Source organism: Vulpes lagopus, chromosome 24 (assembly GCF_018345385.1).
Source record: "Vulpes lagopus strain Blue_001 chromosome 24, ASM1834538v1, whole genome shotgun sequence".
NCBI lineage: Eukaryota > Metazoa > Chordata > Mammalia > Carnivora > Canidae > Vulpes > Vulpes lagopus.
In genome coordinates, this window is record NC_054847.1 from 23226152 (window position 1) to 23239101 (window position 12950).

At 33.7% G+C, this 12950-nt stretch overlaps 1 protein-coding gene across 1 annotated transcript in view; it reads right to left on the bottom strand.

The window, feature by feature from the left end:
• Positions 1-12950, bottom strand: part of LRP1B (LDL receptor related protein 1B) — a 1815754-nt gene that overhangs the window by 827880 nt on the left and 974924 nt on the right. The gene's annotated exons all lie outside the window — the stretch shown is intronic.

A 12950-nucleotide genomic window follows, 5' to 3' on the forward strand; every position in this document is an offset into this window, starting at 1 on the left:
GAAGAATTAATAGTGTTAAAATGTTCATGCTACCCAAAGAAATCTACAGATTCAATGCAATTCCTAATAGTATTTCTCAGATCTACAACGAATAATCCTCAAATCTGTATGAAATCACAAAAGCCCTCAAAGAGCCAAAGCAATCTTGAGAAAGAACAAAATTGGAAGTATCATAATCACAGATTTCAAAAATACACTACAAAGCAATAGTAATCAAAACAGTATGGCACTGGCACAAAAACATAGACACATTGGTCAATAGAACAGGATACAGAGCCCAGAAATAAACCCATGCTTATATGGTCAATTAATCTTCAATAAAGGAGGCAAGAATATCCAATAAGGAAAAGATGGTTTGTTTCTTTTTTTCAATAAGTATTGTTGAGAAAACCGGGCAGCTACAGGCAAAAGAATTAAACTGTACAACTTTTTTATATACACAAAAACTCAAAATAGACTAAAAGATCTAAATGTGAAAATTGAAACCACAAAACTAAAAACAAAACAAAACAGGCAGTAACCTCCTGGACATTAGCCTTAGCAATATATTTACAGATTTGTCTCTTTAGGCAAGAAGAACAAAACCTATAATAAACTTTGGGACAATATCAAAATAAAAAGCTTTGGACAGCAAAGGAAACCATCAACAAAACAAAAAGACAACCTATTGAATGGGAGAATATATGTGCAAATGATATATCCAATAAAAATTTAATATCCAAAAAAAAAAAAAAAAACATTTAATATCCAAAAATATATAAAGTAGTTATATAAGCCAACTCCTACCACCACCCAAAAAATAACAATAAACCGATTAAAAATACCCAGGGGTTCTTGGGTGGCTCAGTTGGTTTTGAGTCCAACTCTTGATTTTGGCTTGGGTCAGCATCATGGAATTGAGTCCTGCATTGGGCATCATGCTCAGCAGGGAGTCTGCTTGTGATTCTCTTCCTCTTCCTTTGCCCCTCCCCTGCTCTCTCTCTCTTTCTTTCTCCCTCTCTCTCAAATGAATAAATAAATCTTTAAAAAAAATGGGCAGAAGACCTGAGTAAACATTTTCCCAAGACAACATACAGATGGACAACATAACAAAAATGCCCCGTATCACTAATCATCAGGGAAATGCAAATCAAAATTATAATGAGATATCACCTCACACCTGTCAGAAAGGCTAAAATCAAAAGAAGACAAAATAAGTGTCAGTGAGGATGTGGTGAAAAGGAAACCCTGTGCACTGTTGGTAGGAATGTACATTGGTGTACCACTATGGAAAACAGTATGGAGATTCTCCTCAAAATTAAAAAGAGAACTATACTATAATTTAGTAATCACACTACTGGGTATTTACCCAAAGAAAATGATATATGCACACCTATGTTTGTTGTAGCATTATTTACAATAACCCAAATATGGAACTGACCTAAGTATCCATCAACAGGTGAAAAAATAAAGATGTGTATATGTGTGTGTGCATTATATATATATATGCATTCTATTATAATAATATATATAATATTATATATAATAATATACATTATTATATAAATTATATAAAAATATATAATAATATAATAATATATATTACATCTATATATAATGCACACACACATATATATACACATAATGAAATATTAGACATAAAAATAAATGAAATCTTGCCATTTGTGACAATGTGAACAGACCTAGAGGATATTATGCTAAATGTAAGATGTCAGACAGAGAAAGACAAGTATCATATAATTTCACTTATTTGTGTAATTAAAAAAAAAAACAACACCAAATGAACATGCAAATTAACTAAAAACCAAATAGACTCTCAAATACAGAGAAAAAACTAGTGGTTGCCAGAATGGAGCTGCATTGAGAGAAGGGTATTAAGTATTTCTAGTTATAAGATAAATGAGTCACAGAGGTGAAAAGTACAGCATGTGGAATATAGTCAATAATATGGTAATAGTGTTGTATGGTGGCAAATGATGACAACACTTACTGTGATAAGCACTGAGTGACGTATAGAACTGTCCACTCACTATGTTGTACACCTGAAATTAATGTAACATTGTATGTCAACTGTACTTCAATGATTAAAAAACAAAACAGGACTAAAGACCTCCAGTGAATCAATCAATAATGATTCCATGTTGGTTAACAAAAATCACTCCACATATTCTGTGAGACAAAAATGTACCTTTATGTAATTTTACACCAATAACATTTTTCAACAGCATGCATTTCTGATTTAAGTTACTTGTTTTTGCTGTTACTGCTTTATGTTACATCAACTTTGAACCTGACTGAGAATGTCTACCCAGAGTAAAGTGATGCTTGCAGGTCCCTGGTGCCACAGGAAAAATGCTAAAAGCTGTTTAGATAGATAATTTATATTTCAAATAGTTCCTTCTGAAATCTCTTTCAGCTTATTCCCAAATTAAACATATTTAATCATAGCAGCAGTTTTTATGGCTACCTGCAATATTTCTTTCCTCACAATACTGCATGTCTTTTGGTACATTGGTTTCATCTGTTTTAATTTTCCCTCCTGTACATAAACTCTGTTAAGTAAATATGCTAGTACGTAGAGTCTAACAAAATTCAAAAGATAATGAGATCTGGCGATTTATTAGATGAGTAACATGAGGCAAATTTTTTAGCTATTCACTTCCTCTATTTCTTTTAATGTAAAATGAGGATAGTATCTACCTCATAATATTATTTTGAAGATTAAAAGGAGCAATCTTAAAGCAGATAGAACTCTGGTTCATAATAAATGCTCAATTTTACTTTTTCTTTCTCTGTAAATGCTCACTCCAAAGCCATTCATAACTTATTTACTGTGTTAGCATCACGACAGGCGTATTATATGTTCTTTTCATCTGTGCATTGCACTTGTGATTAATGAATGGTTACATGGATAATTTTACCAACCACCAGTGGTTTCAACTACTGATGGTCTGTTCTTAAGACCGCAAATTCAGATACCTTTTCTAAAACCCAGTCCTATATTCCTAACTGCCTACTAGGTAATTACACCTAGTATCTCCGATATCTCAAGCTTAATGATTTATAATGGAATGCATGATGTCCTCCCAAACATACATAAAACCACACACACACACACACACACACACACACACACACACACACCACAGAGAGAAACAATCAAATCTCTTACTCTGTTACTTCCAATTTCAGTGATTACACCACAATCCACTGAATCACTCAGACAAGAAACAAGGAAGTCACCCTCTTATCCCTTTCCCTGTCCACCAAACACAAACAGGTTATCTTGTCCTGCTGTTCCTACTGACTTAATACCTTCCCCCATCTACCTCAGTTGGAATGCAGCCACAGATTACAGCCAGGTCTCTCTACTTCAGGTTTTTACTATTATAAACCACTCTTTATGTCCTATCAAAATCATCTTTTAAAATGAAATCTCATTCTCTAACTTTCATTCAGAGTCTTTGAGGGATACCTGGGTGGCTCATTTGGTTAAACATCCAACTCTTGGTTTTAGCTCAGGTAGTGATCTCAGGGTCATGGGATCCAGACCCAGGTCTGGCACCTTGCTTGGCACAGAGTCTGCTTGAGATTGTTTTTCCCTCCCTCTCCCTTTTGCTCCTCCCCCCACCCCTGGTTTGTTCTCTCTCTCTCTCTCTCTCTCTCTCTCTCTCTCTCTCAAATAAATAAATAAATAAATAATAAATAGACAAATAAATAAATAAATAAATATATTAATCCTAATTAATCCAGAATAGTTCTTTCAAGCTCACATTAAGTATATGCTTCTCTTTGGAGCTTTATCTGTCCTATAGAGGATTCACTAGGCCTCACTTTAATTCAAACTTGAAGAGGAAAAAATATATATATTTCTAAATAAAGTACATAGTACATTGAAAACAGAATGAAAGAAAGTACAGATTACTGTTTACCTTTAGTAAAATAAGAGTCATCATATTGAAAATCAACAATAAAAAATAAGCAAGAGTAGGAGAAAAATTATTATAAATCTATCATGGTCCAGGGTCTCTGGTACATGCATTAGTATTCATATTCTGTATTATTGCATTTCATTTACCATTATGCCTTTGCCCTATGGGTTATTAACATTCATGTAAACTATAGTTAAAGAAACCACACTTCGTAAATCCAAGGTATATATGGTGCCCCTGCAGCATATCAAGAGTAGGATTAGAAATTTTAATATTAAAACATAAATGTTATCACTAGCTATAATCAATATATTTTGATACTGGAAATTAAAGGAACTGAAGATTGGATTTCAAATACCCCTTAATGTAAAAAGGTGAGAGAGAGAGAGAAAGAGAAAGACAGAGAGAGATTCTCTCTGAGGGGAGAAATTAGTAGAAAAAAAATAACATACAAAGAATTACATAGTTTTAGTAGAAACCTCTTATTCCTCTTATTCATATGATTTTACTAAGTCCTTTACAAAATTAATAAAAATGTATACCGACTAGCACACAGTATAGAAACATTTGCTACATAGAAACACTGTAGAATTAAATTGCAATTTATTTATATAGTGTAGTTGTCTTTAGAATTTGTTTCTAAAATACAATGAATGAGCATCAAGAGTGCTCTAGGAATTATTTTGTATATAAGCCTCTGAAAGTGGGAGTTTTAGCTATGATTCAAAGTATTGAAACAACAAACAAGGATATACTATTATAGGGAGAGATTAAAACAACATTTATAATAACCATCTAAATACACACAGAGACAGACAAGAGGTAGAATTAACAATAAACTGAACGTCCATTTGCTGTCAAATTCCCTCCCTTAAAGCTATCTAGTTTAATGGATCTCCTTTATAAAACTGGCATGGTGAGAGTAGATTAGCTTAGTTAAATTAGAAATGTATGCAGTTATTTTTGAGGAACATGATTTGATCACCAAGACTGAATAATACTCTAGACATTACTAGACTCCTTGGAATTTTCCCAGGTCAGATACAAGTATTGAGTGTCTGAATGTTGTTCAGCTGCAATATTTTAAAACATTTTCCCAGAATACTTCAGGGCTGTATTTCCCCCACTGTCAACTGATGTGTGTTCAGGGAATGCAAACTAATTACCCTAAGCAAAACATAATTAAGGAGGGAACTTTACTCCAAAAACATCACATAATACTTCCCACATACAAATAAAAATGATTTCTGAATTAGGTTTTACATGAATCATTACTACTGTGTACAACTTGTGCAGATAATGGGGAGTGGACTATATTAATTATTACTAATGCAGTTAAGATCAAATGGAACTATAAAGCCTCCCCAAAAAATTCACTTAGGTACTATTTTATAATATAAAAGAACATACACTATATATTTAATTTTCTACAAAGCTCTGTATGGTTAGATACTTTGTAATTTTATTATTTTTTTAATTTTTAAAAAGATTTTATTTATTTACTCATGAAAGAGAGAAAGAGGCAGAGACATAGGCAGAGGGAGGAGTAGGGGGCCTGATGCAAGGGGTCTGATGCAGACTGGATCCCAGGACTCTGGGATCAGGACCTGAGCCAAAGGAAGACACTCAACCACTGAGATGCCCAGGTGTCCCAATACTTTGCAAATTTATGAGGTATCTGTGTGCAGGGGATATTGCTGAGTTTAAAAGAGGTTTAACTAGAAAGTAGAATAAAGCAGGTTTTAGGTAAGAATTTATATCCTTAAGGAACTTGACAAGTCTTGATTGTACTGATTTTGAATCCTCACTGTTCCCTTTCATTAACACTAATGTTTCAAAGCTTGCATATAAAGCTCAGATTCCTAAGTTGCATAGTAATAATGAATTTTAACAAAGTAGAAATTAATCTATACAAAAGAAACACTTTTCCTAGCCTCAATTCTCTTATCTTTATTTTTGTTAAGATTTTATTTATTTATTTGAGAGAGAGATGGTGAGAGAGCACAAACTAGACCATGAGCAGGGGGGAGAGGGAGAAGCAGGCTCCCAGTGAGCAGCGAGCCTGACGTGAGGCTCTATCCCAGGACCCTGGGATCACTACCTGAGATGAAGGCAGATGCTTAACCGACTGCGTCCCCAAGGTGCTCCAGTTCCCTCATCTTTAAAAGAGAGCTTCAGATATGACTGGGTGGCTCAGTTGGTTAAGGGTTTGCCTTTGGTTTAGATCATAAAATCAGGGTTCTGAGATTGAGCCCTTGTGAGTCTCCCTGCTCAGAGGGGAGTCTGCTTCTCCTTCTCCCTTCGCCCCTCCCCTCCCACTTGTGTGCTCTCTCTCTCAAATAAATAAATAAAATATATTTTTTAAAAAAGCTTTACAAGAGAGCTTCATTTATTTAAAGGCAAGGACTTTTGATTTTATTTCCCTTTCCATTTTAGTATCTAATGGCTTTCATTTATTCAAAGCAATTTAATAAGTTTTTACCGTGTGTCACATAATACATATAGCGGGAGACTGGATATAAAATGATGAGCAAAAACATACTTGATCTGATGGCAAATTAGATAAGAAAAATGTACTTGTTTGCAGATATCCACCAAAGAATCATCTACATAATTTCTTAATGCTCTGAAACTGCTAATTAGGTAAAGGGAAGATATATAGGTTAAACCATAAACTTGCTTTGGTATTTCAGAGTAGCAGAACTTCTATCAAAGACAAATTAAAGAAGATATGCGTGGCACGATTATGGAAAAGTTCATATAAACTTCTGAATTAAAATAAAATGCAAACTGCACTTATATCTGCAATTCAATTCGATGGATACTTTTTTCCTTCCAGCTGAAAGCAAAGAATATTGAATTATGAGATACTACAAAATGTCTAAATAATGATGCTAACAAAATTAGCACTTTTTCATTGTTTTTAAAAAATAATCTACTATGAATATTAAATTAGGCCAGTTTTAAAACCATGTGAAATGAGACTTATTGGATAACCCTGTCAATTTCTCTGTCATAGAACATCCTCTCTACTGTTACAATTTTAAATACTTTGTCAAATTCAGTTTTAAAGACTCAAGCAAAAGGTCTAAGGCACATCAGCCTAATAGACTTAGCATTAGGAAATTAGGTTAAATGTTAGTTATAGAGGGGAGAAAAGTGCCCACATCTCTGTAGGTTCTCAGAACTGCTGCATATGTGTCATCATTCCTGGAATACTGGCCAGAGAACATGGCACTTCCTGGACTTAGAAGAACCTACCAGCTTACCAGAATTTCTGATCCCTCGATAAGATTCAAAGTTGTGCGTCTTGCAGGCAAGATGTAAGGGCTTCCAGGAACTGCCTGCCTTAATATTGAAAGATTTATTGAGGTTAAAAAAAAAAAGAAAAAGGAAAAGCTAAATGTCTTGGTCCTTCAAGTTTTAAAAATATATGGCACACATAAAAATATTTGATTCAGCAACAACTAATAGGGAATGAGGTTGGGATTTGAACCCAAGTTTCAAGTTCTGAACCTAGGCTTTTAAGTACTGTACCTGGAAGATATCCAAAGGGATATTTTACTAGATAGATATTGTTATAATATGGCTTCATGTCTAACAGTTTTGTATTAAATGGATTTTTATAAATTTATGGGATGTAGTACCTAGAATTAACTCTCAAAAAAACACCAGTGTGTACACACACACACACACACACAACGCACGAACATATACACACACAGATATAATGCTTATATACAAGTACTATTTGCATATTAATCTATACAAACAAAGAATGGAGCACTCTGGTGAGTGCTACCAATAAGTCCTGATAAATTGTGGCTCAACATAGATAGCATTAACATTCTGGAACATCATTTTGAATCTGATAACTGAAAACAAATGCCCAGGTCATTGAAACTAATCCTTCTTTTGGGATAGGTGATTTTAATGGTGTTCTCAAGTTTATTTGGTATTTTAAAATCTTCTGATTGGGGTACCTTGGAGTCTCAGTCATTAAGCAGCTGCCTTTGGTTCAGGTCATGATCCTGGGGTCCTGGGATCAAGCCCAACATCAGGCACCCTGCTAAGTGGGGAGTCTGCTTCTCCCTCTCTTCTTGACCCTCTGCACCTCTCATGTGTTCTGTCTCTTTCTGCTCTCCCTCTCAAATAAATAAAATCTTTAAGACAATAAAATAAAATAAAATCTTCTGATAAAAAGACTACGTTTATTAAGATTGTTCTCATGTTCTTTACTGATTAGTAGTATTTTATGTAGAAAAAATAAATTTTTCTCGCGTCTCATAAAGTGTTTAGGCTTGCAGCTGGTCAGGAGGGCAGAAGATGAAAAGTCCACCACTGAAACTAAGTAGAACCCCTAGCTTCCAGATGTTTAAAAAAAAAAATAATGTCACTTGTGTTCCACACAATTGAAAAGATGGCTTTGATATTCACAGGGGAATATTTGTTGCTGCTATAAGAAACAATGAATACAAGGAAACGAGAAATTTACATTTAACTCTAGTGCAAAAGATTGGCTGGCCAGAAATCATCCAATTCTGAAACAAGGGCTTTTTAGAATTGAGGGGAATTTTTATTTGGTATATTCATCAAAACTCTGGTTTCAAGTGCAGAACCCCAATTTAAAACGGTGAAATGGGATGATGTGAAATAAAATAATGGAATATGTATTGTCTCACTAACTGAAATTCCAGAGTTAGATCTAGGTTCTTGTATAACTAAATATTTACAAGCTCATACTGTATCATGGGGAAGAACCAAGGATCCACTCTCTGTCTCTGCTTTACTCTTCTGTTTCCTCTGTATTGACTTCATTTCCGGATTTTACATCTTGGTTCCTGGCAGCTCCAGGCTTTTACCCTAACTTCCACATCCAAAGAAAAGAGAACTATCTTCCCCTAATGGTTCCAGCATCATGTAGTTTAAAGGTATTATCACATTAGTGAGTCAGATTTGTCTAGCAGGCCTCACTCTGAACTGTTATGAGATTAGCTTCATAAATATTTAAAGTGCCTTAACTTTTTAAAAAAGTTTATTTATTTTCATAATCTCTATGTCCAACATGGGTTCAAACTCACCACCCCGAGACCAATGGTTGCTTGCCTTTCCAAATGAGCCAGCCAGGCGCCCCACAAAGTGCTGTAACTTTTTCATCTATAAAAAGACCTGTTTCTACCACCAAGGATTTTGGGAATGATTAGTTAATCTAGTCAAACCTCTTGAAAGAATTCTTGGCACATAAAACCATTAGCTAACACTATTTTTTCCAAATGAGCCTTTATAATCATTGACCTAAATTGAATCATACCTTTGCCTAAACCATTGTAGCTAGGATATTGGAATATTCTGATTCAATTAGGTTGAAATTACCCAAGTAAATTCTGGAGAAAATGAGAATAAGGCCATCCCCACCCAGATCTATATTCTGTGGAGGTATATTTTCACCAAAAAGAAAATTTGATAGCTATTTTCAGAAGCAAAGACAATAGACATTCAGTGAGCAATACAGATATATTTTGGCTATGTGAAATGTTAAGGTTAAAAAGCACATATAAAATTTTATAAATGCCATTAAAAGTTTATCCAAATTTTAACTACTGGGCTGCATTCATTTTAAGAAAAAAGATGATAAAAAGTTGTGTTTTTGTTTTTAGTTAGAAGAATGCATTCCTTTTTCCCCCCAGTGGCTGTGGATTTTTCAAACTTTCCTTTTATTTATCAACTAGAGTTAACTAGTAATATAATTATTTTTCTTGGTTAACATTAAATGTTAATTCAAGGGAATTAATTTCACTGCTAAAATCTGGTAATTTTACATTGTATCTTTGAATGGTTAGCAGTAATTATAGCCAGTGTACTTTATCTTTTTTTTTCAGTGCACTTTATCTTAATACACATGTGGTTTTATCTATCTTTGTATCTATTTTCTTTGTGTTTTTTTTAAATCCACATGAGTGAAATCATCTTTGTTTTTCTCTAACTTATTTAGCTTAACATTATACTCTCCAGCTCTATCCATGTCATTTAAGTGGAAACATTTCAATCTTTTTTTTATTGTGTGTGTGTAAATGTGTGTGTGTGTGTGTGTGTGTATCACCTCTTCATCCATTCATCAGTCGAGGGACACTTGAGCTGTTTCCATAGTTTGCCTATTGTAGATAATACTGCTACAAATATTGGGATACTTGTATCCCATTGAATTAGTATTTTTGTATTCTTTGAGTAAATATCTAGTGGTGTAATTGCCGGGTCATTGTGTAGTTCTATTTTTAACTTTTTGAGGAACTTCCATACCTTTTTTCCACAACGGCTGCACCAATTTGCATTCCCACTGACAATGCAAGAGAGCCCCCCCATCCCCTTTCTCCACATCCTCACTAGCACCTGTTTCTTCTTGTTTCTGTTTTCTTAACATTTATGGACCCTGGAAAAGTTTGCCCATTCTATGCTAACTACAATAATAAAAATATGTCCTGATACAAGGTTGAATTATATTGAAAATCTTACCAGGCATTTGAAGGGTCATGTTTTGACTAAACAATTACAATTATTGACAATACGATATTAACAGGATTCTCAGGGGAAAATTAAAAAAGAAAAATAAAGAAAATAAAATGCAAAATAGAAAAGTATCTTCAAGGTGTTTCAAAGAGCATTATGAAATAGTATATGGATATATTTCTCAACTGATAGTCTACTGATGTAATAGTACAAATTAAAACTTAGTTTAGTGTAAAACAGGTCTCCATTTCTGTCCATAAAATCCACTCTCCTGGACTTCTTAAGTTTGGGGAATGTGTTTTAGGTGTATGATGGCTACATAAATTTAATTAGACGAGATCGGGGCGTTCAGGGTGATATGGCCGTAGACGATCAATTTAATTAAGCCCATAAAGTACATTTGAATCTCTCATACAACATCATCTCCTATTTATTCCCCTTCTCTTTTTTCTATTTCCTAAATACTACTATTTCCAAAAAACTTACATTTCAAAATCCTACCATCTCAAGAGGTATTACTCTCTTTCATTGCATTTATTATATTTACCTATTGATCAAAAATGGAAAAGTTCACCTCACAAATCCACAAACAAAGGCTGTTTGTATACAGCCCTGGGATCTCAGGATGAGTTTCAGCATTTGATATTAGATCTCTTGATTTCTCTTAATCTATTTTGTGATTATTTCTGGTTCACAATCTATTGGATTATTTCTGTTTTAGTGGCCATCTTATCTTTTCCACTACTGTGCTTACATTTATTCTGTATTGTAGGCCTTCAGGGTTATAGGAAATCACCAGTGATTCAAACTTGAGATACAAGGACTACAGTATTATGCTTAGGTAGGCTAGTCTCTACCACATGTCTGAGAAAGTGGCCCAAGTCATACTCTAGACAACTGACATTTTGTTTAACCACCAGTTATTATATCTTTTCTTTATTTGTCTTATAGAGGTTTTTATGCTTTTGACCCTTGGGTAAATTGTCTGAGACTACTAGTTTTTCTTTGTGTCTGTAAGTTAGAAACATCCCTAGCCCATTTTATTTTTTCCAGTTTTCTGGAGATATAATTGACATATGACAATGTATTAGTAAAAGGTATACAATACATATCGCAACATGGTTACAACAATAAGTTCAGTTAATGTCTATCACCTTACATAGTTAATCATTTTTCTTTCTTGTGATGAAACTTCCAAGATTTACTCACATACCAACTTTCAAACATGCAATCCAATATTGTTAACTATGGTCACCATGCTGTATATCACATCCTCCAAACTTATTTATCATAAAATTAGGAGTTTGTACCTTTTGACCACATTTACCCATTTCCTCTACTCCACATCCTCTCTTTTTCAATAATCACTAATCTGTTCTTTGTTTCTAGGAGTTCAGATTTTTAGAGTCTACATATAAATGAAATCATACAGTATTTGTCTTGCTCTGTAAGACTAATTTTATTTAACATAACACCCTCAAGATCTACCTCTGTTGTTGCAAATGCTAGGATTTCCTTCTTTTTATGGCTGAATAATATCTGTGTGTGTCGGTGTGCGATACTTATTTTTTATCCATTCATTTGTTGATGGACACTTAGGTTGTTTCTATGTCTTGACTACTGCAAATAATACTATAATGAACGTGGGTGCGCCAATATTTCTTTGAGATAGTAATGTTATTCCTTTCTGATATGTCTCCAGATATATTTCTGAATCATATACTAGTTCTGTTTTTTATTTTTTTGAGGAACTTTCATACTGTTTTAAATAGTGACTAAACCGCTGACATTCCTGTACACAGAGCATAAGGATTCCCTTTTCTCCACATTATTGCCAACACCTGTTATCACTGATCTTTTAAATTAGTCATTTTAACTGGTATTAGGTTATATCTCATTGTGGTTTTGGTTTGCACTTCCCTGATGATTAGTAATGTTGAGCACTTATTCATGTACTTGTTGACCATCTGTGTGTCTTCTGTGGAAAAATCTCTATTCAAATCCTTTGCCCATTTTATAAAAATTAGATTGTGTTTTTAGTTATTGAATTGGATTAGATGAGTATTAACTTCTTATCAGATAAATGATTTGCACATATTTTCTTCTCTTCTATAGATTGATTTTTTTTTGTTTTGTTCATGATGTTCTTTGCTGTGCAGAAGCCTCTTTAGTTTTTGATATAGTAGTACCACTTATTTATTTTTGCTTATTTATTTGTTGCCTTTGCTTTGGTATCGAATAAAAAAATCATTGCCAAGACCTATGTTTAGGAGCTTACCACATGAGTATTCTTCCAGGATTTCTATGGTTTCAGGGCTTACATTCAAGTCTTTAGTCCATTTTGACTTGATTTTTGTGTATGGTGTAAGACAGTGGTCCAGTTTCATTTATTTGCTTGTGGCTGTCCAGTTTTCTCAGCACCATTTTTGAAGAGACTATCCTTTCCTCATTATATATTTGTAGCTCCTTCATTGTAATTTTATTGACTATATATGCATGGATATATATTTCTGG